Source organism: Tigriopus californicus, chromosome 2 (genome assembly GCF_007210705.1).
Source record: "Tigriopus californicus strain San Diego chromosome 2, Tcal_SD_v2.1, whole genome shotgun sequence".
Classification (NCBI taxonomy): Eukaryota; Metazoa; Arthropoda; class Copepoda; order Harpacticoida; family Harpacticidae; genus Tigriopus; species Tigriopus californicus.
Genome location: NC_081441.1, coordinates 4,326,635 through 4,350,965, shown reverse-complemented (window position 1 = coordinate 4,350,965; position 24,331 = coordinate 4,326,635). Strand labels below are relative to the sequence as shown.

Here is a 24,331-nt window from a genome sequence, read left to right as displayed (position 1 = left end):
GCTGATTTGATGACAGGGTTCCTGAGAGAAACCCAGTAATGAGGTCAAGATTAGCGAGTCATTAGGACCTCTCACTGAGAATCACATTCTCATAGATAAGGCATGGCTTGTTGAATTTGGGCAGTAAAAAGTACGATTAACACTTGCCCAATTTCTTGAGCACTTCAACCAACTGCAAATCCTGGTTGAGGGTAGAAGTATTTTGTTTTGATTGTATTATAAAACTATCAGCTATGAATCCATCAATCTAATGAGCCAGCCAGGTTATGGCCCCCTCTTGAAATAAAAAAGGTCCAGTGGGTCTTCACTTTGATCCCTATCATATTTCGTATTTCGGTGTTCTTGGCCTCCTCAACAAGAGTTGACAAATTGCTTTTGGAGAAATCTGATATGGATCAGAGGCAATGACCAAAGGGCACAAAAAGTAGGGATCAGGGGAAAGGAGTTCTTACGAACGAGAAAAACCATGCTCGCACGAACCATCAGTTTATTAAGAAATATGCTCCACAGCTCCATAAACCTTTCGTCAGTGTATATTGTGGCAACGGGGCATCTCTCCAGAGGAAACACAACCCTCACCATCGCCTTGGGAAGCAACCAGGCATGAATTCGTTGCTAAATCTCCAATCTCCAGAGAGATGTCCGCTTCCTCTGCCCCATTCTCCGAGTGTGTGAAGGCAAAGCCCATGTTAGTCAAGCGTTCACACCCAAAAGACTACCAGGAAATGATCTTGGGGCACTAAATGTCATTTCGCTTTGGACTGTTCTGTCCTGCACTGTACGGACGTAGCAGTTTTGTAAAGAGGGCTGAAGGTCCGGCATGTCCAAGGTAAAGTGTCAGAAAAGTGTTTGTCAACGAACAAACGACCTATTCCCTCAGTTAGGTGTGTAGGTATGTGTTACTTTAAGGCATCATGTTTGCCTCCTGCTCTCTGGGGCTCAAATTACGTAATGAAGGCCGAGCTAAGCCAGAGTAATGCGGCACAGTCATGACGGCGCGTGTTCCAGATTAGGGTCCATGCTCAATTATATAAGTCTTCTCATCTTTCGCTCAGACAAAAGAAACGAGCTTGCCATAGCTTCTTGGTATTTTTCTTCTTTTTTTCTTGCCTTCCAAATGCTTCAACTGAAATGATGTTTTATTTGTATGTTTGTGAATGTAGATATGTTTGCAATTAAGAAAAATTACCGTGAATCTGAGTGCATCTTTGTCGAAATGAATGAGAGGCGCGATGTGATGTCTTCGGGCACGCTTTGCAACAGTTTGTCGGGAGTGATGGCACACATTAGTCATGCAAGAGCGAAAAGAAGCACGACATGGATTGAACGCTCTCAACAAATAAAGTTGTCGGTCGGACACTTTTCAGTGAAGATGCCTTTGACGTAAGGCACTCGGGAGCAAATTCTTTCACCCTTCTTGTCATTATCCTAAGCCCTGTTGCTTCTCTTTTGTGCGATGATGGCAAAATGAAGTTGGCCGATAAAAACTGGGCGAAAATCGAGAGAGCATTGGATCCACAGAGCTATTCTCCACTTCGGATGATGTGTTCCAAAGACATTTACGTGTGAGTGCATCCACAAATGTGGTTACTCTGCTGCAATAACTCAATCTGAACTTTTTGTGTCAAAACCAAGTTTGTTATCCATTTTTTGACCAGGAAAATAATATGTAGGCTTGTAGTACACAAGGTGTTATTTAAGAAATTATCTTTTGTTCAGGTTAAAATTGATACCACTTCCGTAAAGGGAGTTGTCTTTTTTTTCATGCAAATATGAGGCTGGGAACCGTAATTATATTGATTTTTTTGTTTGTATATGTATGGACGCTTCGCCACAACTATTGGCACACGTGTCACTTTTAACTGACATTTTGGACATCCGAAGCAAGTTTTGGCCTTCTCCTCATCATAAAAGACATTTTTGTTTGAAGTCGTCAAATGGACTTTCGATCCTGTTTTCCTGATTTTTCGTTTACTTTATGCCGAGCAGGGAGTAAAACGGATGCTTCGTCACCTGTTGATGAAAAGTGCAAACCATTTGAGCCAGAGAGGGATTGAACAAGATGGACCGTCCGATAAAGGACACCACTTCCAATTGACCTCTCTCCAAACAGACGAAAGTTTACCATCCATCTCCATCAACCTCGTTTTTGGAACAAACCACTTGCAGTACGGAACTACATGAGACAAAATCATTCCCATGGCTGCGATCAAGAGCAAGCGAAGGTGTCCGGGAAAATAGAGGTCTGGGTAACAACTCTGTGTATTGGAAATATGTCATTGATAAAGGGTGTCCGACTCTCGAGTACATCGTGCATGGCAACGCATGGGGGCCAAAGGAAAAAAGAAGTATAGATAAATTCTTGAACCGAACGAGTCTCGTACTTTAATGGCCACGGCGAAGCGAGTTAATGTGAAAAGAAAAGTTCAGCCTGCCTTTGAAGTCCAGGATATATGTCCGCCTTTTATGACAGTTTTAATGCGCACATTTCAGCGGCCTAATTGTAATCGCCTTCTAATATCGGCACTAGCATTTTACCAAGTCTTTTCGGCTTTTAAAACCGTGAAGTGAAAAGATGCTTCATCCAGAAATGTTCACACCATGGGGAAAAGGCGGCACAGGATTAGCCATTCTGGGACCGTCGCGGGAGAGAGGAAAAAATGGACCTTTCTTTGTCATTTCTAACAAAAAGCACTTCCTGAGCACTTTCTAAGCAAGAAACATGTGAAAAGAAGCATCCATTAGTCGGACAATGTTAATCTCGCTTCTTGATCCCATAATTTGGAGCATTACCTAGGCAGATGCGATCTTTTGTTGAAAACAAATCTCCAAGGAATGTTTTGAAATCTTGGGAACAATTGACATTTATGTACGGAAACCCAAGAGTTTGTTCAGGGCAGGAATTCGTGTTGAAACATTGGATTTGAGGATTTCACGCCGAGATGAAAACACTTTTTGTTTGTCACAAAAGTGAGCTCGAAGTGAAGAAGAAGCGAAGTTTTTATGTAAGTACTGTCTGTTTATCCTCTGTGCTTTTGATTTATAGCCAATTAGGTGACGACCAGGGTGACTACGGACAAATCTGAGACACGGCGAGGTGTCACCTGAAGACTTCTGACTTCTGATTTGTGTCCACGTGCACCCACGGATCTTACATTCCAAATGTCCAACGCCCAAGTTGATATCCGAGCATTAATAATTCTCCCGAGATGTGTCTGTTGAGAGAGTCGGCTGTGTTTACGTCGAGTGAGCAGTTCAAGCCCGTTCGCCCGCTCATACGCCTGATTTTGATCTGGACTCGATTGAGCTCGTTGGCCTTCCTGGAATTCGAGGAAATTGCTTCAACGAAGCAACCACAAGACTTGGTGCTCTCATTCTCAACTTGATCCTTGAAGATCATGCATGTTTACAGTGGCAAGTTCCAATTGAGCCTTCTTCAGCCTTTCCTGTTGTTTAATAAGTCTGCTGGCAAATGTGCTGGCCTACTCTCGGGAGAGTGGGAGAGTGGACTTAAATTAATTATTCACATCTTCCTTCCAAAGCTTATTCTGTTGTTTTCTCTCTCAAACTACTCTTGGAACCGACTTTGTCAGAATGACGTGTTGTTTCTTACGCTAATTTCGGAAATGTCCCGGAACGAAAGTAGAAAATGTGGGATGCCTACCAAGCCGGTTTTTGCATTGTCCAAGGTACTCGTCGGCGTGTATTATGGAGAAAGAGAAGTTGACAGGATCATTTTAATGGAATCCCGAGAAACTTCTGAGTGTTTTTGACAGAGAAAGAGGTCAGTTTCTGCCGGTGCTTATTTACTCAGAACCTCTTGACATATAAAAAAAACTCTGGAGTCGAACAGAGTCCAGCTGTCAAAGTCATTGGCCTTGCTCTGACACTAATTCCCTTTCCTCTGTATCTTCTGGAATACAAGTTAGTAACAACCTCTCAAGTAAGAAGTAAAAAAATGACTGACTTTAATATGATTGTTTCCCCGAACGAAATACTTAATACGAAACACACAACAGCTGACTTTTTATTTCTAATTTGGTTCGCCACCCTGCTCTAACCACGAAATAAGTCAAGGTCAGCGGAAAGGAAGTTAGTTGCACAGAAAAGAATAAAAAAAGGCCATTTTGTACGAGTGCAGTGCCAGAGGGACGCGGCACTAAAGCTGTTCTCTATGGGAATTCGCATAAAAGGATTTTCAACATAAACCCATGGTGTGGGGCTATTCTAGCGTGAGTATGGCTACTAGCTCACATTCAAACATATCCTCGACATTGAATATTAAGCCGTGAAGATGGACGTTCATATGTACAAACGAACGACCGTATTCCGGCCATTGAGAAGTGCTGTGTAGTAGCGTTATACATACATACCTGGCTGGGCGTAGGCGGGCCCCTTACGCTGGACACAACGAGTTGTGAATTGAGGATGGGTTCAAATTTGCCCATTCAAACCAGCAGATTTCAAATTTCCAGCTCTCTAGCGGCGTAGAGCTTTTGGTCCCTCGTTCGAAACGATCTTGTGAGCCTCTAACGTCGCCAACGTCCATTAGCTCCTCCAAATGACCTTGGACCATGAAGCGGGTCCAGTTTTACAACACACAGAGAAAGGGAGGGAGGCGCGAACCAAATTTCAGAGCATAGGCCTCAATGGACCACGGATAGTTGGTGGTGGAAAGACACAAAAAGAACCAAGGATCTGGGAATGAATGGACGAAAGAACGAAAGAAAGAATCGAAGATGAGATCTCGCGAGGGACTGTCATGGGGTCATATTTCATAATATTGAGAGGGACTTCCGAGCCCTTAGTCCCGTCTCTTTTACTCATGTTGAGCCGTTCGTTCGTGGTGTTGTGTGGATGGATACGTGTGTTCGTGTAAATATATCAGGATCGCTCTCGTGTCCAATTATGCTGTCCATCTGAAGGTCAGAGTGGAAGGGCGTCTTCTTCGGCTAGCTGCCAAGTCAAGTCCTCAGGAGAACAACACGGTATAATACTCACTCCAAAGTGCGCAGGGAACCAACAATTCTCGTCAAAGGTCGTTCGTTTTCTATCTCTCTGTCTCTCACTCCTGTCAAACCTTGTTTTGGCCACTTGCCCCCGCCACGTTTGATGCATTTGGTGCGCCCTCAAACGTCCCTTGAGGACTACAAGGAAAGAGGCTGAGGAGCTTGGGTGGCTACCTTGGTGACTTCATAATCTAATATTATCTGACGATTGGAGCCCACTTGCTTTGGTTTACAATCTTGAGGGAGTCATGTGCAGAACTATCCAAATGGATTTGCATCTGAAGACTAACTCGCAACGTTACTACTAAGGTCATTCATGTGCATTGGGTTCACTTCAATGTTAAGATTCGGGTTGTAATTCCTAAGATCTGGGTTATTGGCCAATTAAATCGTTTCGTAACAAGCCGGTTTTGAGGTGCTCAATGAGGTCTCCTCAATTAACGATTTTCATCACCAAAATGCTTGACTTGTTGTTTACTTTCGTTTGAGCGATTAGCACAAGACGTCTGATTAACGACACGTTTTTGAACAACCATGTTTACGCCAAGGGGTCAAAGAAGAAAAAAGTAAAATGAGCTGAGGAAGCCATCAACGATTGCTTTGTCAATTAATTTTACCTACAGCCCCTAAAGCTCTAAATGAACCTATTTTGAACCTGATTGAACGTACTAATATGTCTGTCTGTAGATTCATTGGCTTGTTTGTTTTTAATCTGAAAATTTCGAAAGGTCGGGGACGATAACATAATCTGGATCATCACGTGACAACACACGTTACAAGGAATTAGAGCATCTCTGGTTGTTCTCAAAGTATTCATAATTTGTCAACTTTCCATGAGCTTAAATTAAAAAAGAGTTGGATCAATTGGGAACTTTTTCTTCCGTCTACCCTGCAGATATAATGTGACGTGAAGGTAGTGCAAACCTTTGCATTGTAAAAATGCTTTTGCCTCCCAAATAACTGTCGATTGCATTGTCAAACATTTGAGTCGACACCCGAGTGTTGCAATTGATTCTCCTCCTCCAGAAATTTCGAAACCATTTACATGCACATATAGAACAGTGAACACGTCATTTATGCATTACTTTCCCGTCCTTTTGCTGAATGACGGAAAAGGGGAGAAGGGAGAAAGGAAGAGGAATTTGGGTCTTTCGGTCTTTGGCAGACATTTCCATCAGACAACTCGGGAATAGGTTCTTAAATGGGAGCCTTTTCGATTTCGCGATTGGGCCAAGATCCTTGATTGGAACGCCTAGAGTCTTGGCTGAAGAAGCTTCTATAATAGTTCACAAACGCGAGGAGTTGCACTGCCTCGATCGATAGGAATATGAGTTGGCTCATCAGAATGAAAATGTGTCGAGATGATCTTCGCCGAGAAGACCCCCCAAAAGGCTGCTGTCGCGAGTAAAAATCGTTCCTTTCCCACACTATTTCAAACATCCAGCACAGTATGCAAGAGGAAGTATTGCTAAGTATTCAAAGAGTAATAGGGAAGGCTCGTTCGAATGAACAACGAGGACGATTTTGCCTAAATATTTAATAGCCCCACCAAAGGCCATTACAAGGGAGCAGCAGATTTATTTCCAATATTGGATCTTCAGATCCGCAGTGCTTTCCCATAAATCATGATTCATGAGTCAGTCAGTCCACACCCGTGGTTACTACATACAGATTACAGTGCGGACTGTTGAGGACTCCCCTCGCCAACGAAGGGTACTCGGTGAACTCTGGATTGTTCAAAAAGATGGTCCCATTGTTTCTTGAGCAATTAAAAACCGATTTGTACGCCTCTAGTTCGAGGAAAAGGGTGTAATTTTGAGCCCTCCAACCGCACCTCCTCTCATTGGAAAGGCTATTTAGGAACCTTAATGACGAAGGGACTTTAAATACCTCAATCAGTTGATGACTAACCAAATGAAGCGGCTCATTATCCAAACAAACATTGCCGAAGAAAACGAAGGAAAAACAAGCATGTCCTTCTTCACTTTCAAATCTTAGCATTAGCATACTCGTAGTATCCTTCTCTCCTCTCGGTGATAAAAAAAAAAGAAAGAAAGGGAAGAAATCCTCAGTTGCCATCAACATTACATGGAACTTGGAAGTCTAGAGGCCAATGGCTTTTCATGTTTCTTACACTGATCGGGGTCGTTTGACTAGCCCAGCCAAAGTGTATGAATGGGAACCCTTTTGTGGATGGAGGTATGAAGCAATAACTCATCCGACCTTTTCTTTCTCTTCTTTACGACCTCAATAGTCATAAAGACGGCCAGATATGACCACAAGTTTTTACCACTAATAGCAACGCACCCGATGACTATTGACGGCCACCACTTTGGCAAGCGTCGTCACGTGGTCAATTGGAAGACTCCTTCTACCAAACACGGGTCGCTGAGAATTTGCCTCCCCCCTTTTGGATCATGATATGATTCATAGCGAAAGTTTCCAATGCTCTTTAGCCCTTGCCAGTTCCAGAAAGGAGCTCCTAGGTAGGTGGTTCAGGGAACCTTTTCTGATCTATGTCGCTTGGAACAGCACCTTGGGGAAAGGGATAGCTCGCTTAGCTTCTGAGACATGATGATGAACCGTGTATGTAGAGTATTTCCAACGTTTGATCTATCCATGAGTAAGATGAAGCGAGAAATGATCCATGATCTGCATTATTGCCTTGGAACATGGTGGAACATCTTCGCTCAGGCGAGTCCTCCATTCTTAGAGCAGAAGTCCCCACATAAAAGAGGTTAAGTGCTTATGAGCCCACTATCTAATCATAACGGGGGGGGGGATGAGATGACGCGCGAGTAACGTCTTCTAGATTTCCCTTATCTTTGAGTGTTATGGGAAAGGCCATTACAGAATAGGGTGGGATATTGAATAGCGCATGGGTTTTGGAAGGATCGTTCACTAACACTTGTAGAGGGGACCAATAGGGGAAAGCAAAAGCTAAATAAATATCTCCTGGGTGAATAAACAATGCTCCGATATAATTTTCAATCTTAATTGCAGGTAAGAAACAAACCTCTTCCCTAAGCTGAGGCCAATCGTCTGAGATGCACTTCTCCTCTTGGATGAGATCTTTTTCAATTTTCGAAAGAGCACCGGGGATGTGGAAAACGTTAGTGGGAGATGGAACCAGACCTTGACAGATAACATCCCTCTTTTGGTTCGTAAGAGCAGAAGGATTTAGTGAGTTTTGCATCTCGTGCACATTTTTCCAGTTCTCGGTGGGCCGTCTAACAAACCAGCCTCCAAAGATAAAGAGGCAGGTAGACAAGGAAGACGAGGAAGGAAGGAAGGAAGGAAGGAAGGTCGAGAGTCCTTTGAAAGGCCGGAATGCCGCTGGTGGGTTTTGCGATTACTCTCCATCCGGGCGTGTCACAAAGGATGGAGGACCAGGAAGTGAGAGACAATAAATTTAACTTCTCCCGAGAATATGTGTCACTTTCGAGGTTGCGCCTTCTTTCACTACTTCTTGGGGGTAAACACGTGTGGTGGCCTGTTTGCGAGGATTCTCTCTCTTTGATTGCCATTATCAGAGGCAATATTGACCTTCTTTTGGAACCAGTTTGTCGCACTTCAGCCATTGAATGGCCAGCAGGTCAACCTGGAACAGTGAGAAAAGTTCGAACAAATCTAACAGCAACTACGTGGACGGTGAGGATGTCAAAAACTTTAAAATTGGCCGACAAAAAGTTGCAGCCATTGAAGGGGGAAAGGATACGACCTGTGTTACGCTATGGCAAGCCCCCCCCACACACTAGTCTGCCGACCAAAGCTGTTTCTCATAGGTAACTAGATATTGTCAGCCATTTACAAGTCGATTTTTTGCGTTTGTCATTCCAATCCTTGCGCCCATACGTCGACGTTTGTTCGGGTCCCCATCTAGCCTCTGGGATCGAATCTGTGCTCAACCTCTCTTTCGCGGCTTAAGCTCCAACCAAAGTACTTAACCCTTCCTGAAAGACAGATCGTTTTTCTTCCCCTTGGGGTAATGAAACCTGGGAAGACAGACAAACGGACAGACAGAGGCTACGTACGCCTGCGACTAGGACTACGACTAGGACTACGACTACGACCGCCTTTTGTCAGTAGTGCTCATTGGGGCCTTTGTCGCCGGCCTCAACGTCCTCCCGGGTAGGAAATGGCTCGTTTTTAAGTCCTTGAAAGCAAGCTGAGAATGTCTGAAATGTCGCACCAAGGGCATCTCTGGATTGTTAAGGTCTGTTTTAAGAGCACTTGACAAAAAAAAGTTTCGGATTTGAGATTCTTTTTCCCGGGGAGAACTCGCCGTTTCCCATTACACTTGGCCCCAAATGACTCCTTTCCACTGACGAACAATATGGCGGGGGAGAACTTCTCGAAGGGAACAAACATCGAGAAAGGAAAAGAGTCAAAATTAAGAAATCCGTTCAAGTAAGGTTTCGAGGGCCAACCACTATCTCCATCTCACTCAGTGTGTTTGAGAACGAAGAGGTGAAATGCAAAGACAATCCCTCCTTCCCTCCTCCCCACCAACGCAGTTTCATCCAAGGAAAAGTAAGATGGTTTAGATGGTATTACCTTTCTTAGCCTTACAGCATCTCCATGGGCGCGGGAAAGCTTCCTCTATTTGCTTATTTAAATGGAATTCAGTTCATGTCTTTAGATGTTCGACAGTGAGGATGAAAGCTCGCTTTCCATCTCTCTCTCTCTCTTTCTCTTTCTCTCTCTCTCTCTCTGTCCTTCTTGCTTTTTTTCCATTCTTTCTTCCAATCGTTTGAGATGGTTTAAGAAAACCTGGTCTAATTTTGATGTCAATGTACATACGTTCACAGAACAACTGATTCCAGTCCAGGAATAACGCTAGGTCTACTCGCCAAGGAACCCATTCACCTACCTTCTCACTCCATCCACCCATCGTCAAGGGTTAACGTAAACACGGACGTAATATTGAGAGTCTCAAGATGGAAGCCTTGGCCGGGAAGCTTTGTGGATATCGCTCTGGTCTGTCTCTTTGTTGTTCAAGCTGAATACTCAAGGATCGACCAAAGCCGCTTGGGAATGTGATTTTTCTTGTTAAAGCAGAGATCCCCTTTTGGTTAGTCTGTTAGTCTGTCTGTCTGCTTTTACAAGTCCTCTTCTGGTTGGTACGATGGTGGATAGAAAAAAGAGAGGAGAGAAAGATAAATGAGTTATTTCTGGTTCTTTCAACATATGATTTGCAGAGCCGCCCCAAATGCCGCATCGTTTAACGTCTGCCCAAGGCGGGCGTGTAACGACCAATAAAAGTAAAAAATGACGGTACGCGATCTTGTTAAAATCCTCCAGAATCTCTCGGATCAGCCACTATCCCTTTTCCGGATTTGGCACCTTATTTGTTCTTTTCGGGATCTGCAACGGCATTTTCTCGGGAATTAAGCCATCCTATCAACATTGTTATTTTTCCAAAAACTTTCCTTTTTTTTGAAGGAGATTGCGCGGCGACGGCTTCTTGGCGACTAATCATAATAGCCGCGTTGGTATGAGTGTGTGCATGTGTGTACGTGTGTGTTCCCCGTGTTCCATGTTCCATCACCATCATCGTCATTGCCACCACATCAGGGAGAGAAAGTTTCTCCATCAAAGTTGCATCATTAGACACCCTTCATCCTTCCTCGTTGGTTGTTGGTTGGGCGCTGTGGTCGCCTCTCTGAACAATACGGTGGTCCTGGTTCTTCATCTTCTGGAAGGAATTGTCTCTAGAATATGACATGTCACAATAATAAGGACCACGACTAAGAAGCTAACCAGGCAGGCATCAGGGGAGGGTCCATCTTGGAGCCAACAAATGATCCGCACACGAGTGTACGTGTCTCATGCAACGTTCAGTTCGAAGAATACTAAAATGTACGTACAATTATCGTATAAGGAAGGGCGAAAAAAGTAAGAATAGGATAAACTGAGCTCCTCTTGTTCTCGATTGGATCAAAAGCATATTTCGGTCAGGAGCTACGTACTGCCGAGATGGGGGAGACTAAACCACTTTGCTTGAGGGCGGGGCCCAAGATCTTTTTCATTTCCTTGTCACCTCCAACACTCCATTTACCCTTTGGAAGTTGATCTGGGGGGAGCAATTTTCCAGTCATTCTCTGTCAATGGATCATGATAGCTAGCCAAACGGGTCATGTGCACACTGGCAAAAACTTTTCACACACCGCCTAGGATAACTTTCTCCCCGAGAAACCAGCCACTCTCGATTGATTAAACAAAGACAAATGGATTGAACACTCCAGTGTTCCGGAAAATGCATTACATTTGACTAGATTCGACCCACCCACGGCATAAATTTGGAGAGTGTTCCTCATCAAGCTGGTTCGCTTGCTTGCTTGCTTGCTTGCTTGGCGAGCTGGAATGAAAGTAAAAACTCGGTCATTTTTCTCGCATCATCGGACACGTAAGGGTTGTCAGTGTTCTACTTTCAGCCTGCCTTGTTCAATATTATTTCCAAGATGGTGGGTGGGGGGGTGGATGGGTGAGTAGGTGGGTCTGCCGGTCTTTGTTCTGCCTGATGTTGGCCTGCTATGGGTTATGGATTGTTATCGCGGAGGAGCTCATCGCCAATGTGAGGAGAGGTTTATGTATTCACATGGTCTCTCCGCTCAGTTGGAACGTGATGGCGGTCCTGATGGTGACGTGTGGAGAATGAACTGGACATGGCATTTGTCACTTTCATCTACACTTTGGCCAATGGTGGGAGTGAGGATGATGATGATGATGATGGTGGTGGTGGTGGTGGTGGTGGTGGTGGTCGTGATGATCGTGATGGTCATGATGGTCATGATGGCTACGATGCTGATAGCTTTTCTTGCTTCGGATGATTAATGAACACCTGAAGTTCATCCGCCAAAGAGATATTGAATATCTCCCCGAAATCTTGCTCGTCAAGACAGACAGGTTCCATCCCAGTGCTCGGAATTCACTTTCGGATTAGAATGCATCTCCGAAGCCCATGGAACCCGATCCCATTCAAGCCCTCGAACCTACGAGGACGACTACTACTTTTTAATTCCCTTTGTGAGCAAACTTCGAATGGAGGAAGCATCGGTGGGCAGGCAAAAAAATTGGAATCTGAGCCTCTTGTTCCATTTCCCGTTTCCACACGTACTGCATCCGATTGTTCCATTTCCAGGGGAGCAACTAAAAAGAGGATTCGAAATGGCTCGGGGAAAATGGTTCGAATTCCTCGGCAATCTCCTCGTCACTATGTTTAATCAACTTCTGTTCCAAGTTGCCATGGAATTTAAAAAATGAAACCTGTCCTGAATTTGCATCAAGAGGGAGGTTCGGTCGGAGGAAGCATGTTCTCCAGTTTCAAAACAGTTGTCTCCGCTCCAAGCTTAGTCTTTTTGATTCTTATCGCTTCATCGTGATCACGATGTCTTTTGATCCTTTTTTCCTTCTTTCTGCATCTTTAATGCCCGTGTTTTTATAGATTTTAAGTCAAATTGAAAATTAGATCTGAGACATTGAACGGGTGGTACCTTTCGAATAGTCCTTTTGACAAAGACTTTTCACAGCGTGATCCCATTAACAATAAAACAATAAGAAAAAAGTTTCAAATTATCATGTGTTCCACATTTTCTTTGAAGCTAAGCAAAATCGATTCCAAATCGGTTTTCAAACGATCCCTCAATGGTGCTATGAATTGACGGCGTTCCACTTAGATAAGTGTGGGTTATGAGAACACTTTCAGGAATGGTTGTCAAATCTCCCCACTTCAGAAGCTGTCTTCATGGCACGTTCCAACCGGAAAAGACAGGCGCGTCTAGGGATTGCACGAGACAACTTTTAACTTGCCCTGACATTTCCGTTCCCCATTTTGATCCACCCTCATACCTCCTAGGATCCTCCTTCTCAAGTTCCCATTTACAGTTCAGTAGCTGTGTGTGTAGTGTCTCTTTGAATGGCGGAAGCAAATCCACAACAAGATGTTCCTTAGAGCCTGTTCCATGATTTATGAACAAATTTGGGATTGTGGTTTTCGGGTCGGTCTGGTTGGTTATAGCTCCACCACATCCACCCGATGGTTTTATGTAAAACGCATGGGATCAGATGGATGGAGTCGAGATGGAGGAAGTTGGTGGGATGTTGCATGATAACGAACCTCCGAAAGCTCCTCAACACGAAAGAAAAGCCAATTTCGACCAAAGGAGAACGTCGATATTATACGGTTCCTCGTTTTCGGGCCTCTAAAGCCTTCTTCTTCTGCTTCTGCTTCGTCTCCTCTGTTTCCTTGATATTCCGGAAGATTTTGATATCCTATTCCATGTTGATTATTCCTAGCACGTTCGTGGTTTTGTTGATGCTTCCCCCCCCTGGTCAAAGTCAAACGAGTCAAGACCGACGGAGGCTTAAAAGTGAACTAGCCGCCACACCTTGATGCTCTCTTTTTGTCGAAAGTATCGGGGGAGTCGTCAGCATTCTTCCTCCATTCGCCCATAACCATTTGAAGTTTCATTTCATCTCGGATAGAGCCCTCCAGACTTTGTCGTTTTGCTTCTCGTTCCTTCTCGAGAGTGTTGAAATGAGATAAATAGCGCTGTCAAATCTTTACGGTTCAAGGCTCAAGCAAAAAGTGACCATCAACTGAAAATATGTACTACTATACTCAAGCATAGAGCTCAAGAATGCTGGGCGAATTCAAGTTCGAGGACTAGAAACAATGGAGCGGAAGGCGAGAACAAGAACGAGGACTCCTAAAAGTGGCGGATTTTCACAATCTCCATCCTCTGCAATGGGGTTTGTAGGAGTGACCATGTTTCATCCAAGATTTGATGGCTAAATCAATGAATATGGTTTCTGTGAAGACAAGATTAAAGCGGAGTCAGAGGGGAGGCAAGAATGCGAGTTTGGCTTATGAGAACTTTTTTCTTGGGATTTGGGAGAAGGGGTAAAATTGTCGAGAAATGCAGTTTTGTGGGAACCAGCCCGCCCTCCCTTCGAGATGGGCCAGCCAGCAAGCAACCAGCAGCTCCAGTTTGTCTTTCATGCAATATTGTCGAAACTTCTGGCCTCCTGGTAAATGAGAAAAGTTTTCCGTTTGGTTTATCTCGGGCTGAAATTTCCAAAAACCAATTGTCAAACTTGGGCAATTAATCGCCAATTAATTTTTGCTTGCAAAGCATCTCATCTACACGATAACAGTGTTTACTCTCCTCAGGCTTGCCATAATTGCTGGAATATTTTTGGGTCATTATCAGTATTCGAGGTTCAAACCACCAGCATTCTAAGAACCCACGGTGGTTCCGACTACACTTAAAAAGATTGTGCTCAAATGCCAAGCATTCTAATTGCGTTTTTCCTTGTTGAAACAGCACAAGGATCAAGTTTGAAAAAGTATATTTCATTAAGATAAGCTCTAATAAGGATATTAATCCACTGAAAACCTATTAGAAGATAGTATTTTTAAAATCGTTGTTAATAGACATTGTGAGCATCCTTAGTTATTTCTTCAATTCAAATTTCATAAAAATCCATTGAACAGGCTCTGATATATTACCCTTCAAAAGTTGTAATTTGCACCAAATTTGGCTGCAAAATGCTCTGGTTATACCTTACAGAAATTGCCAAGAAATATAATTTGCTTTTTCAATGTCCCAAAAATAAATGAAAACGTTCCATTTCTCAAAAGCATGCAGAACAACCAAAAAATAGTATATAATATCATTTAAAACTTACTTAAAATAAAACATTCATAACTGTAATATCATAATCGTTAACCATGAGTTCATTTATTTGTGATCGTGAAGTTTAAGACATTTTTTGTACCATTTGATGAAAATACTTTTGGTAAGTAGAAAATAATCCGTGCAAAAAGTGGCAAATTTGAAAATTAAACTGGCAGATGTATCCTTGTAAAATTTCAACCATAAGATTGGCTAGTCTACCATGCCAAGTTTAAGAAATAATAATTGGAAATTTCAAATACTTAGGAGATTTTAGGTGACTATATTAATTTATTTTAGGCTTTAGGGAAATGTTTATGAAACTGAAAGAATATCATTTATTTTCATGCTATCATAAAAGCACATCATTTGTTTTTTGCAATTAACTAAGTTAGGTTTATGTCATTTTTCGATCTATTTTATTGCAAAATGCAACTTTCAAAGTGTAATAACTAAGCATCTGCTGAATAGATATTGATAAAATTTGATATCAGTGCATAACTAAGAGTTCTGATAATATTGTTTGGCTAGGTTTTGCACAAAGATACTTAAAAATGTATTTTAAGTGCATTTATATACTAATATGAGCTACTTTTAAAGATACTTTAGAAACAAAAATTGCTCCTTTTGTTTATATAGCAAAGAAATTGGCAACTAGAAGTCTTGGCATTTGAGCAATCACTTAATCAGGAATTATAACCACCGTGAACCACTATGAGAGCCTTGGGCATTTCATTACCAGATATTGAATGTTAGGCTCGAAAATGGCAGACCTGAAATCAGAGGGGGAAAAGAGGGGAAAAGTTTGTATCCTGAGTTCCTGACTTTGGTCTCAAACTCGAGATGGTCGGTCGGTTGGCTTGTGGATGTGTGTTTTGGGTGACCCTAATTCCAATTTGTAGTGAAGACACGCCGCCGTTTTGATCGAGCCAAGGCGATCTCAAATGGGCACGCCCTCAAACTTTTGGCAACAGCTATGTGGAATTCTTCTGAAGTGAGCTCTAATTGAGAGGCCAATTGAAACATAAATTTTCAGAGGAGGGGAAGATAAGGCAGAAAGATGGAGAAAGGCTACGTACATGCAGCTATTGGCCCAGTGGCACAAAGAGGGTGAAAAGAGGTTGAGTCGTTGGAAAGTGGAGACTCCCAGAAAAGTGGTTTTTCTTCCTGGTTGGTTCCATTATCAGTGTCTCGCACTCGTTGTGCTCGACGTCTGATGAAAAGTTTTCCATGTTCTGTAATTTTAATGAGCCATTCCAGCCATTGTAGGGTCCCATCCAACACCTTTTTATTACCTCACCACAAGTTTTGGCTTTCCTTCTTTCCTTCTCTACTCTCAGAGATCTGCTAATTTGGCAGAGGAAGAAGAGGAAACTCAACTAATCAACTAGTCACTAGTCTCAGGTTCACGGAATTGGCCATGGAAAATGTAAATCTTTTACGCGTAACTTAGCGATTATATCCCTGATATTTGCTATCCCTAGGAATTCATCCTTTCGAAAACTGCCCGGATGGCATTTACCACTCCATGTATCCAAAATGTTGCGGCCTAAGTCGTTTTCTTTTCAAATCCAATTCAAAGGAAAGCGATAAATTATGTTGCAAAATCGGAAAATTGATTGAGTGCGAGTCTTGATAATTCCAGAGCGAATCAAAGTTTTCTAAAGACTTGCTTGAACTTATGCAATGTCTATGACCAACGAGCACTCTTGGAAGCAATCCATCGATACGCTCGTCGATTCTTTTCACACTTTTTCCCCTTCTCTCCTGATTCCAAAATCGTTCTCAGTTCCAACTCTTATGACAGATGATTTCATTCCGAACCTGGCTTGACCGTTGAAGGCGTCGAGTGGCAAGGCCAAAGACGGTGCCACGAGAAAAAAAAGGAGGGAGAAAGTTCTGCTCTTGGGTTCTTTTCTCTTGCCTTTCAAGTCCATTCAACGAATCTGAACGCACCTTCATTGGTTCAGTTCAGAGGACTTCAAAGGAACGTCGGAAAAGCCCGACCATCACCATTTGACCAAGATTCTCGGAACCACTTGGAAAGGGTTCATCGCGTTCTACTGAGAGCCAACCAGAACCGACCGCTAGATGGCAGTTCAAACCTTGGCCATTTTCTTAGCAGTCTTAGAGCTTTATTCGTTCCAAAATTGACCCTTTTCTTCGCTTTCATAGTGATGGATTACGAAACTGCACTTTGAAGGCCTCAATGTCCAATGTGGCCCATTTCCTATTGGGCTTTGGAGCACTTTGAACGGCGCTCTCTGCCTCGTTGATGTGCAGACAAACAATCGTGAATGGCTAAGAGCAAAGAAAAGGATCCCGGAATTTTCATTTTAATCTTGATTTTCTTGATGAACAGCCAAACATAAGGCCTCTGACGTGTATTACATGGTCTCAGCATTTCCCAAGGTTGATTTCTCAATATGTATTTTTCAGAAAAATACCTTTTAAAAGCATGGCATCTTAGAGCATATTCTCTCGTCTCTTCTTTTGTTTGTCCACGGTCAAAAGAGGCAGAGGGCGCTACCTCTGACCAATGAAAAGGACAATAGGACTGATCCTATACGGCTCGGTTGTGCGTTCCTTTGACGGATAAATCATTGAAATCGACTCCTTCGTCCGTCAATGAGCTCTTCCAATGAATTGGTTTGCGCTCACCAAAAACGACCGGGATCTAATGAATGCCCTTCGAACACGCCTGAGTCCACTAGAGATGGTTAACAAGGCCATGTCATTCATAATAAAGGCTCTAGCAATGGGACCTTGTTAATTGGCCTCACGATGGTAACAGCCAGTTTATTAGTCAAACTTTTTTGACCATTTCTCCTCAGTTTGGTATTCGGGGTCCTTGCCCCCTGAAAACTGGAAAACTACGTGGCAGCTCTCATCTCTGTCATTGGTGCTGTCATCTCACAAAGACACGAAAAGTACGACCAAAGCTTTGGACCCACTGAACAATCCAGGACTGAAAGACGGACCAACGAACGGCGGAGAGCCGCCCAAGAGACAAAAGACACAAAGGTTTAGTGGTGGGTGTGGGAATTCAGACCAGGAGTTGGATTGGTTGAATGGAGGATTGCGGTTGAGTTCTCTCAGCGCTAAAAGCATGTCATTTGGTCCCCAAATGATCTTAAAGTGTTTTCAGTCCACCAGCAACAGACGGGTCCAATGGTGCACTCATCTAATAGGCCTTTTTCTAGGCAATACGCAACTGGGAAAGGAGTTCTCTCAGAGTACAAGTACTACTACGAGACGAAAAAGAGGCTTGATGAGCAATGAGCCTCCGTACAAAGTGGCTCCAGAAACCTAGGTACAGTACGGTAGAGTGTTCCACTCTCATCGTCCAATACGATGGTTCGTGAGTTGGTCGGTCGAGACCTTTGGGAGGTATTTACTGCAAGAGAAGGAATGTGGTCAAAAGTGTCCCAAGTCCTGGTGCATCTTTTGTTCGTCGCATCTATGGGGGGTCTTCATTTCAGTCCAAGGAAAGCTTGGAACGAGGGGGTTCTAGTCTGTTAAATAATTGATAAATCGTTTTCAGGGGCTTCGTTTCTTTTTCCGCCTCGCCTCGAAAGGAACTGATCATTGTTTATCTTGGAACTCTTATGGCCTGAAGGTGCTTTGAATCGCCTCAAAATTTTTAGTCTTCAAGCAAGAGGATATTACAGGGGATATTCAGGGATTCCCGGAGGATTCCCGGAAGGCGATCTTAAGTCCAAAAGGGAAGGAATATACAGAATGTTATTGAAAGACGCTTGAGAAATTGACAATGATTGAACCTGTTCCGCATTGCAATATTGATTATTATTGTGTCATGACTCATGTCGGAACAAATTGAATTGAACTGTACACCCAAATCACGTTTCCAATCAATCCTCGTTGAGCCTTTCAATACAAAGCGCAATCTACGTATAAATCATTAAATCAATTCCCGAAAATGGACTTGAAGCAAAGTAAGAAAAGCCATTTCACTTGTTTATTAAAGTAAAAAAGTAAACCTGATGAAGATTTCCCCATTTTTGTGCGTGTGTGTGAATGACCGCAAGACGTAGGAAACCTCAAGTCCATCAATCTTGGACGGACCACTGGACATCTTGATAGTTCTCCATGACCAATTCAGGGTGATTCTAGAAACTCGAATGGAACCATGTCCAATGACTTGTCGAACATACTTTTTAATCGCTTTGATTGCTCGGCATTATTGTTCCCTCTAGTCTGTCTGTCAATCTCGTAACTAGTTCGCCGAATAAGGCCACTAAATGAGCGGTTGAAGCGATGAATGTAGCGCGAATATCTGCGTACACTAGTAGTACCCACAGTAATACTATGACTATGCCTGTTTTCTTGCCCTTCACGTCTGATCTCCAGATCCCAAGGTCTATTCTTCTCTGACTACTTCGTCTTCTTTCTTTTTTTCCGTTTCCTTCTCGGCATTCTAAGGTGGGCATACATAATAATACAGTCTTGATTCTATTGTTGGTCCCGGCCTTTCTCCTCTGGACTGATTGACAATATGCGATTGGATCTACCTTACATGACAGGAAGTCACATGACGAGGGCATACATACTTGGTGATCCATTCGCCTATTGTACATTTGGGAACATCGGGGCTTAGATTAATGTGGGAACACACACTTGAGGTGGGGTTCCAATGGGTCCAATCGGCAGTCGGTGTTTGTTCAAACTTTTTCTTTCGAATCGGGAAGTTCGAATGTTGGAGCACATGTCTGATACAAACGAGAGATTCTATGACTTATGAGCACGCCCTGGTGAACGTATAGTCAGTCTGAAAAGAAGCTCCTTTGGCAATTTTCAAGGCCTAATTCAAGACACACCCCAAAATGGGACAACCATGTTCCATCTTATTGTCCGATTTCGAGCCATTTAGAAGAGCGAGAGAGTAAAAAATGATAGTCTGTTTTAATAGTACGATTTGCCATCAAGTCTTTTTGGAGCGTTCTATGAAGATTGAACCCAGGAGGGGGTTCAAATTTGATTTTGCCAGTGAGTGCTCTACTATCTATGTCTTGGCAAATAAATCAATGCTTGGAACCAAAGGTTGTGGCAACCAACCTTTGCATGTTTTGTGGTTAATACTTGAGCCAAGGACAAATGGCATGTGATTGTAAAAATGCTTGTGAATTTTGTCGGGCTTGAAGCGGCCTGCTTCCGGATAAAGGCCAATCGTGAACTGGTCTTTTTTGTCGTTGTCGTTTTTTTATATTTTTGCTTTAAGACAGGGACGCCTTGTTCCAATTACTCCGCTCGGTTCCATCCAAACGAGACAACACAAGGACGAGCAGGAAATTGTGCTGTTCTTGGTTAATAAATTCTCTCGTGTTCCTCGGCGTGTGCATGTGTATGTGTGTCCCTGAACATGAAAGCTCGATCCGCGGGCTCTTCAGTAGAAAACAGAAGAAGACGAAGAAGACGAAGAAGAGGGAAAAATGTGGAACAGTGCAGGGCTGTGAATATGAAGGAGCCAGATCCTGGGTGCCTGTTCCTTGGTTCCTACGAGCCACGTGGCCAAATGCAAGGTTTTCTTCGTTCTCGGTCTCATTCTTTCTCATGCAAGTTGAGCAGAGGAATGGTTCCAGGAGTATGCGTTAGTGTAGAATAGACAAAAGGGAGCCAAAGATGCAAATGTTTACTTCTTATAAATAGCCTAGATGGCTGAATGTTGGCGTCTTGTCTTGAATGCTCTTTTTTTGGCTCCTGCGACGTTAGTAAAGTGCTCTTCGCACCAAAGGACTGCTCCCCAAAAGGTCGGTCCGTTAGAGGAACGCTTAACTTTGTATCGATAACAAGCTCTTATTTCGAGTGGTCAGCCCTTTATCTGCTCTGGGTACAGATTAATGTAAGCGTTTTACGTACCTACGTAGATGTCGGCACTTGATTTTTAGAGTGTATTGAATAGTACAGAGCTGGAGATGAGCTAAAACTGCTCAAGCTCTCATCATTTTCGCTTGAGGAATTTTTTATTTGTATGAGCTCTGTCTTTCTCCGAGAAGTCTGCTCGTGTAAAAGAGGCCGAGGAGACGAGGCTTTTTGCTCTCCAAATTAATGCAAATGCATGCTGAGTATAAATTTATGTTTCATGGAAATGCGAAATCGGAACCTCGACCTCCCCAACCCTTCAGTTGTGGATTTAAAACAGATGTACTTTTCGCTTTGGGAACATGAGTAACAAGAGTAGCTCCCTGTAACCAAGACAATTACAGTAGTTCAAAATGGAAAGGTGTTACTCTTTGTTTGATTTAAAGCTCTGGGTTTTTGGAACTCAATTTGATACATCGATAACGGTGTCGTCGTACAAAAAGTGGGATTGAATATATCTATTCAATGAATTTTCATTACCTGAACCAAAAAGAATAATTCTCTTTTTTGTCCCGCCCTTTCTTAAAAGGGAGCCTGAGAACCCCACAGAGAATTTGTCGAGGCTCAAAGATTCTCTGGGCTCTTTTCAAAACTCTTCTTGTTTGGCCCAAGGGCATTCTAGAGTAATTTGTCATCATTTGAGATCAAAGAGACAAATCAACCTTGAAACCACCGGGGAGGTTCTTTGGGTGTGTGAAAAGAACATTCATACGTCAACGGAATGACGATGTGGAAAATAACGATAATGGACCTTGAAGGTCGCTCAGTATATGAGTTGTAGCACATCTTTTCGTTCAATTCCCATTCACCAGCTGGTCCAAGTCCGGTCTTTGTTCAAGGCGGAGATAGAAGAGAATGAAATCTTCCATCGCATAAAACGAAAATGGAAAAGATAAAGAGCTAGTGAAATTGCGCTTTTATGAGTCTTTCAACTTCATTTTAGAGTCACTCTTTGACAAACTTCAAACATCCCTTGAGACCTCGGAAAGCAGAGTGGGCTCAGATTGGCCTTGTTCCAACATGGCGAGGCCCTCCATCTATTCATGCGATCCCCCCTAGATGCGCGTCGTTCATATCAGCGGGGTCACCCTGAGTCCTTGGTATGCTGATCAAATTTGTGCCCATTACTCAGCCGCTTGAACAGTGTGACTCGCATCCCAATTCCCAACTACTTCATATTGTAGAAACATAAATCTCCGCCGTTCCGCTTTAGCCCCGAGCTCTCCGGAACGAGGATCGAAAGGATGCCTCTAAATCGACGCCGGGTTCGGTTCGACATTCTTTCGGGTTTATGATTCGGGATTATTGAAGCAAAGCGATTCTGCATTGGGCTTTGAAGGTAAAAGTTTGCCTCCAAATCCTGGGTTATGATTGCGTGCCGAGGACCATTAGTGGGAGCAGGAAAATAGGATTATTCTCCAGGCTTGAGTCACTTTGACAAATTCGATCCCTGGCATATGGTATGAAGTATGAAGCCCACACGAGCTTTCTGACAATCTAATGATTGTCGCCTCTCTCACATACTGTACGAATGAGGTTAAACACCGCAGAGGACTTATTTGAAAGAGCCTCCACGGAAGAATGATTGAATATTAATAAATGTGTACAAGCAAGGTCATCTGATATTGGGACCGCTATCATTGATCACTGATCATGTGTCACATCTCAGGCACATCATCAAACTTTTAGCCATTTATTTAACGATGCCAGGGACTAGCTCAGTCGGTTCCCAAAAGCTGAATTCTCGCGAACCAAAAGTGTCTGTTATACGTAGGTACATATATCCCTGTGAGCTCTATCATTAGACAAGAAGTTTGGAAGAAACTCCGGCATACTGAGGCCCATTTTTTGCCCCAGCCTGGCACAGCCGGAATCGTCATCTATCCATGATTGAAAAATGACACCCTGGAACCATGCCATCATGGTTCTTAGATAGCTTCTTCCGCGCGAGGATACGTTCCACGTGTTCATCCAGTAAAACTCAGTTATGCTTATTTAGGTTCATGTGTAAATACAGGAGCTGGCTACAGGAGTTGCTTGGAAAGCGAAGAGATCTAAATGGCTGACGGCTAATAGTCGTTTCATTAGACTTCTTTCACAACCGCCCGGATTTAGCTTCCCTTATCCATGACGTTTTTGTCAAGTATGATTTTTTGTGACTGCTTTGGATCACAAAAAGGCCTTTGACACACATTCTTGCCGGTTCAATTCCGTTAGGACTCGTGGTTTTTGCTAGGAACCTCCAGCAAAATGTAACGATAATGAAGTCATGTGAGACCTTACATGCAATCAAATGCCAGCGCCAAGTCCGTGTTTCCCACCGCTTCTGACCTGAAAACCGACCCAAAGCACGTGGTCATCATAGGACGTGGCTAAATGACATTTGGTCGAGCCACTCGGGCTTAACTCCGGATATGAAAAGGAAATACGAATTGAGTCATCATGTATTCTCCGGAATCGAGTCATGAGACCACCGCAAAGCCTATCAGGTACAAGCTGCTTTTGTCCCCTTCTCTACAGTTGTCGATCCAAGTGATCCTTCTGAGGAACGATCGTGTCTCAGGTGATTGGATTGTTTGTAGCTTTCCTGATTAATCTCTTGTCCTTGTTCGGCCTACAAGGCCATGTTGGTGCGCTTTGATTTATTTCAAGTCATGGTATATCGAAGCTGAACACTAATTATTGACCTTCAAGTTGGCACAACATGTCACCAACGGCGTCCTTCCGAGAATATTTTCACTCTTAATTGTAACTCAAGCTGGTTGGCTTTATTTGCGATTGACACTTCGGCACCTACCTCTCTTCGGGACCACCTCAAAGGCCTTGAAAGCTGAAAACAGCCTTACATCGTTGAAAGGGCAAAGAGTCGTGGAAATACACAGATCTGTTCCGAAGGCTTGCCTTCGATTGTATTTGGAAATAACACACCAATGAAATCTGGGACCGTGAATCGAGCCTTGACAAATAGTGGCCTTTTCCTCACGGGAAATCACTCGCTAGTACTTCCCAAGGTTTGCTTCCAGCGTAGAGTACTGCCACGTGGTATATCGGTATCCACTGGATAAACTATGTACATTGTACATTATAGCGGGCACACCAATACAATTCACCATTACACTTTCACTTTGAAAGGATCCCGATGACACGAAACTTGTTTCCTGGGATGGGGTCAATGTGGACACATTTGAAGGCGATGGGACCAGAAAGCCGAATAGCCATCACTGCTGTTACAATTGGTGCTGTTACTGAGGAAGAAGAAGAAGAGTCATTCGTTCTTTCGTTCTTGTGGTACTTTGCCTTTGTTGATGATGCCATTTCCTTCCTGGGACTTGCTCGAAATTCTTGATGGGGTGGAACTAGGAACTGTTCCTAATGGCCGAAGACGTGCCAAAACCTGCCAAATCTGACGCTACCATCGATGCCAAATGAGAAAAATTGCACTAGATTATCCTGTTCCCTTCTTCTTGCTCTTCTTTGACTCTGAAAGAGACTCGTGTTTCCAAATTGTGTCAGATTAATTGTTTCCACTCTTAGAAAGAAAAGAAGAGAGGAGGAGAAGACTTCTGAGACCTGAGATCTCTGAGTGTTCGCCAAAACTCGCATACATGACGACACGTTTTCATCGTTGCACTCGGGTGTTGTTGGCTTAGTCTGGTATTTGGTATTTGCTGTTGTAATGTTTGGTACTGAGAGCCCGTGTTCCTTTGAGCTCGAAAAATGGTTCCGTTAGGAAATCATAACACCCCTTCCGGTATTTTTATG

The 24,331-nt window shown here is 43.3% G+C and overlaps 1 protein-coding gene and 1 long non-coding RNA gene across 6 annotated transcripts in view; one reads left to right on the top strand and one right to left on the bottom strand.

Annotated features, from left to right (window-relative positions):
- The window catches only part of LOC131892947 (uncharacterized), a 66,234-nt gene that overhangs the window by 7,044 nt on the left and 34,859 nt on the right, over positions 1–24,331 (top strand). Inside the window, exons 1-2 of one of the 4 annotated variants that reach the window (XM_059242820.1) lie at positions 4,071–4,232; positions 8,013–8,169. The exons of 2 other annotated variants lie outside the window; for them this stretch is intronic. The gene's annotated coding sequence lies outside the window, so the exon portion shown is untranslated. Of the gene's footprint in view, positions 1–4,070; positions 4,233–8,012; positions 8,170–24,331 lie in introns of those variants that run through there. One more of the 4 variants, XM_059242821.1, reaches the window with a different exon arrangement.
- Positions 520–3,189, bottom strand: LOC131892967 (uncharacterized). 2 transcript variants are annotated; one of them, XR_009374624.1, is made up of 3 exons: positions 2,794–3,189; positions 1,190–2,709; positions 520–1,126 (listed from the first exon to the last, which is right to left on the bottom strand). It is a non-coding gene; the product is annotated as an uncharacterized LOC131892967 (long non-coding RNA). The 2 variants fall into 2 exon arrangements; XR_009374625.1 differs by lacking the exon at positions 520–1,126 and having other exon boundaries at positions 1,180–2,258; positions 2,539–2,709.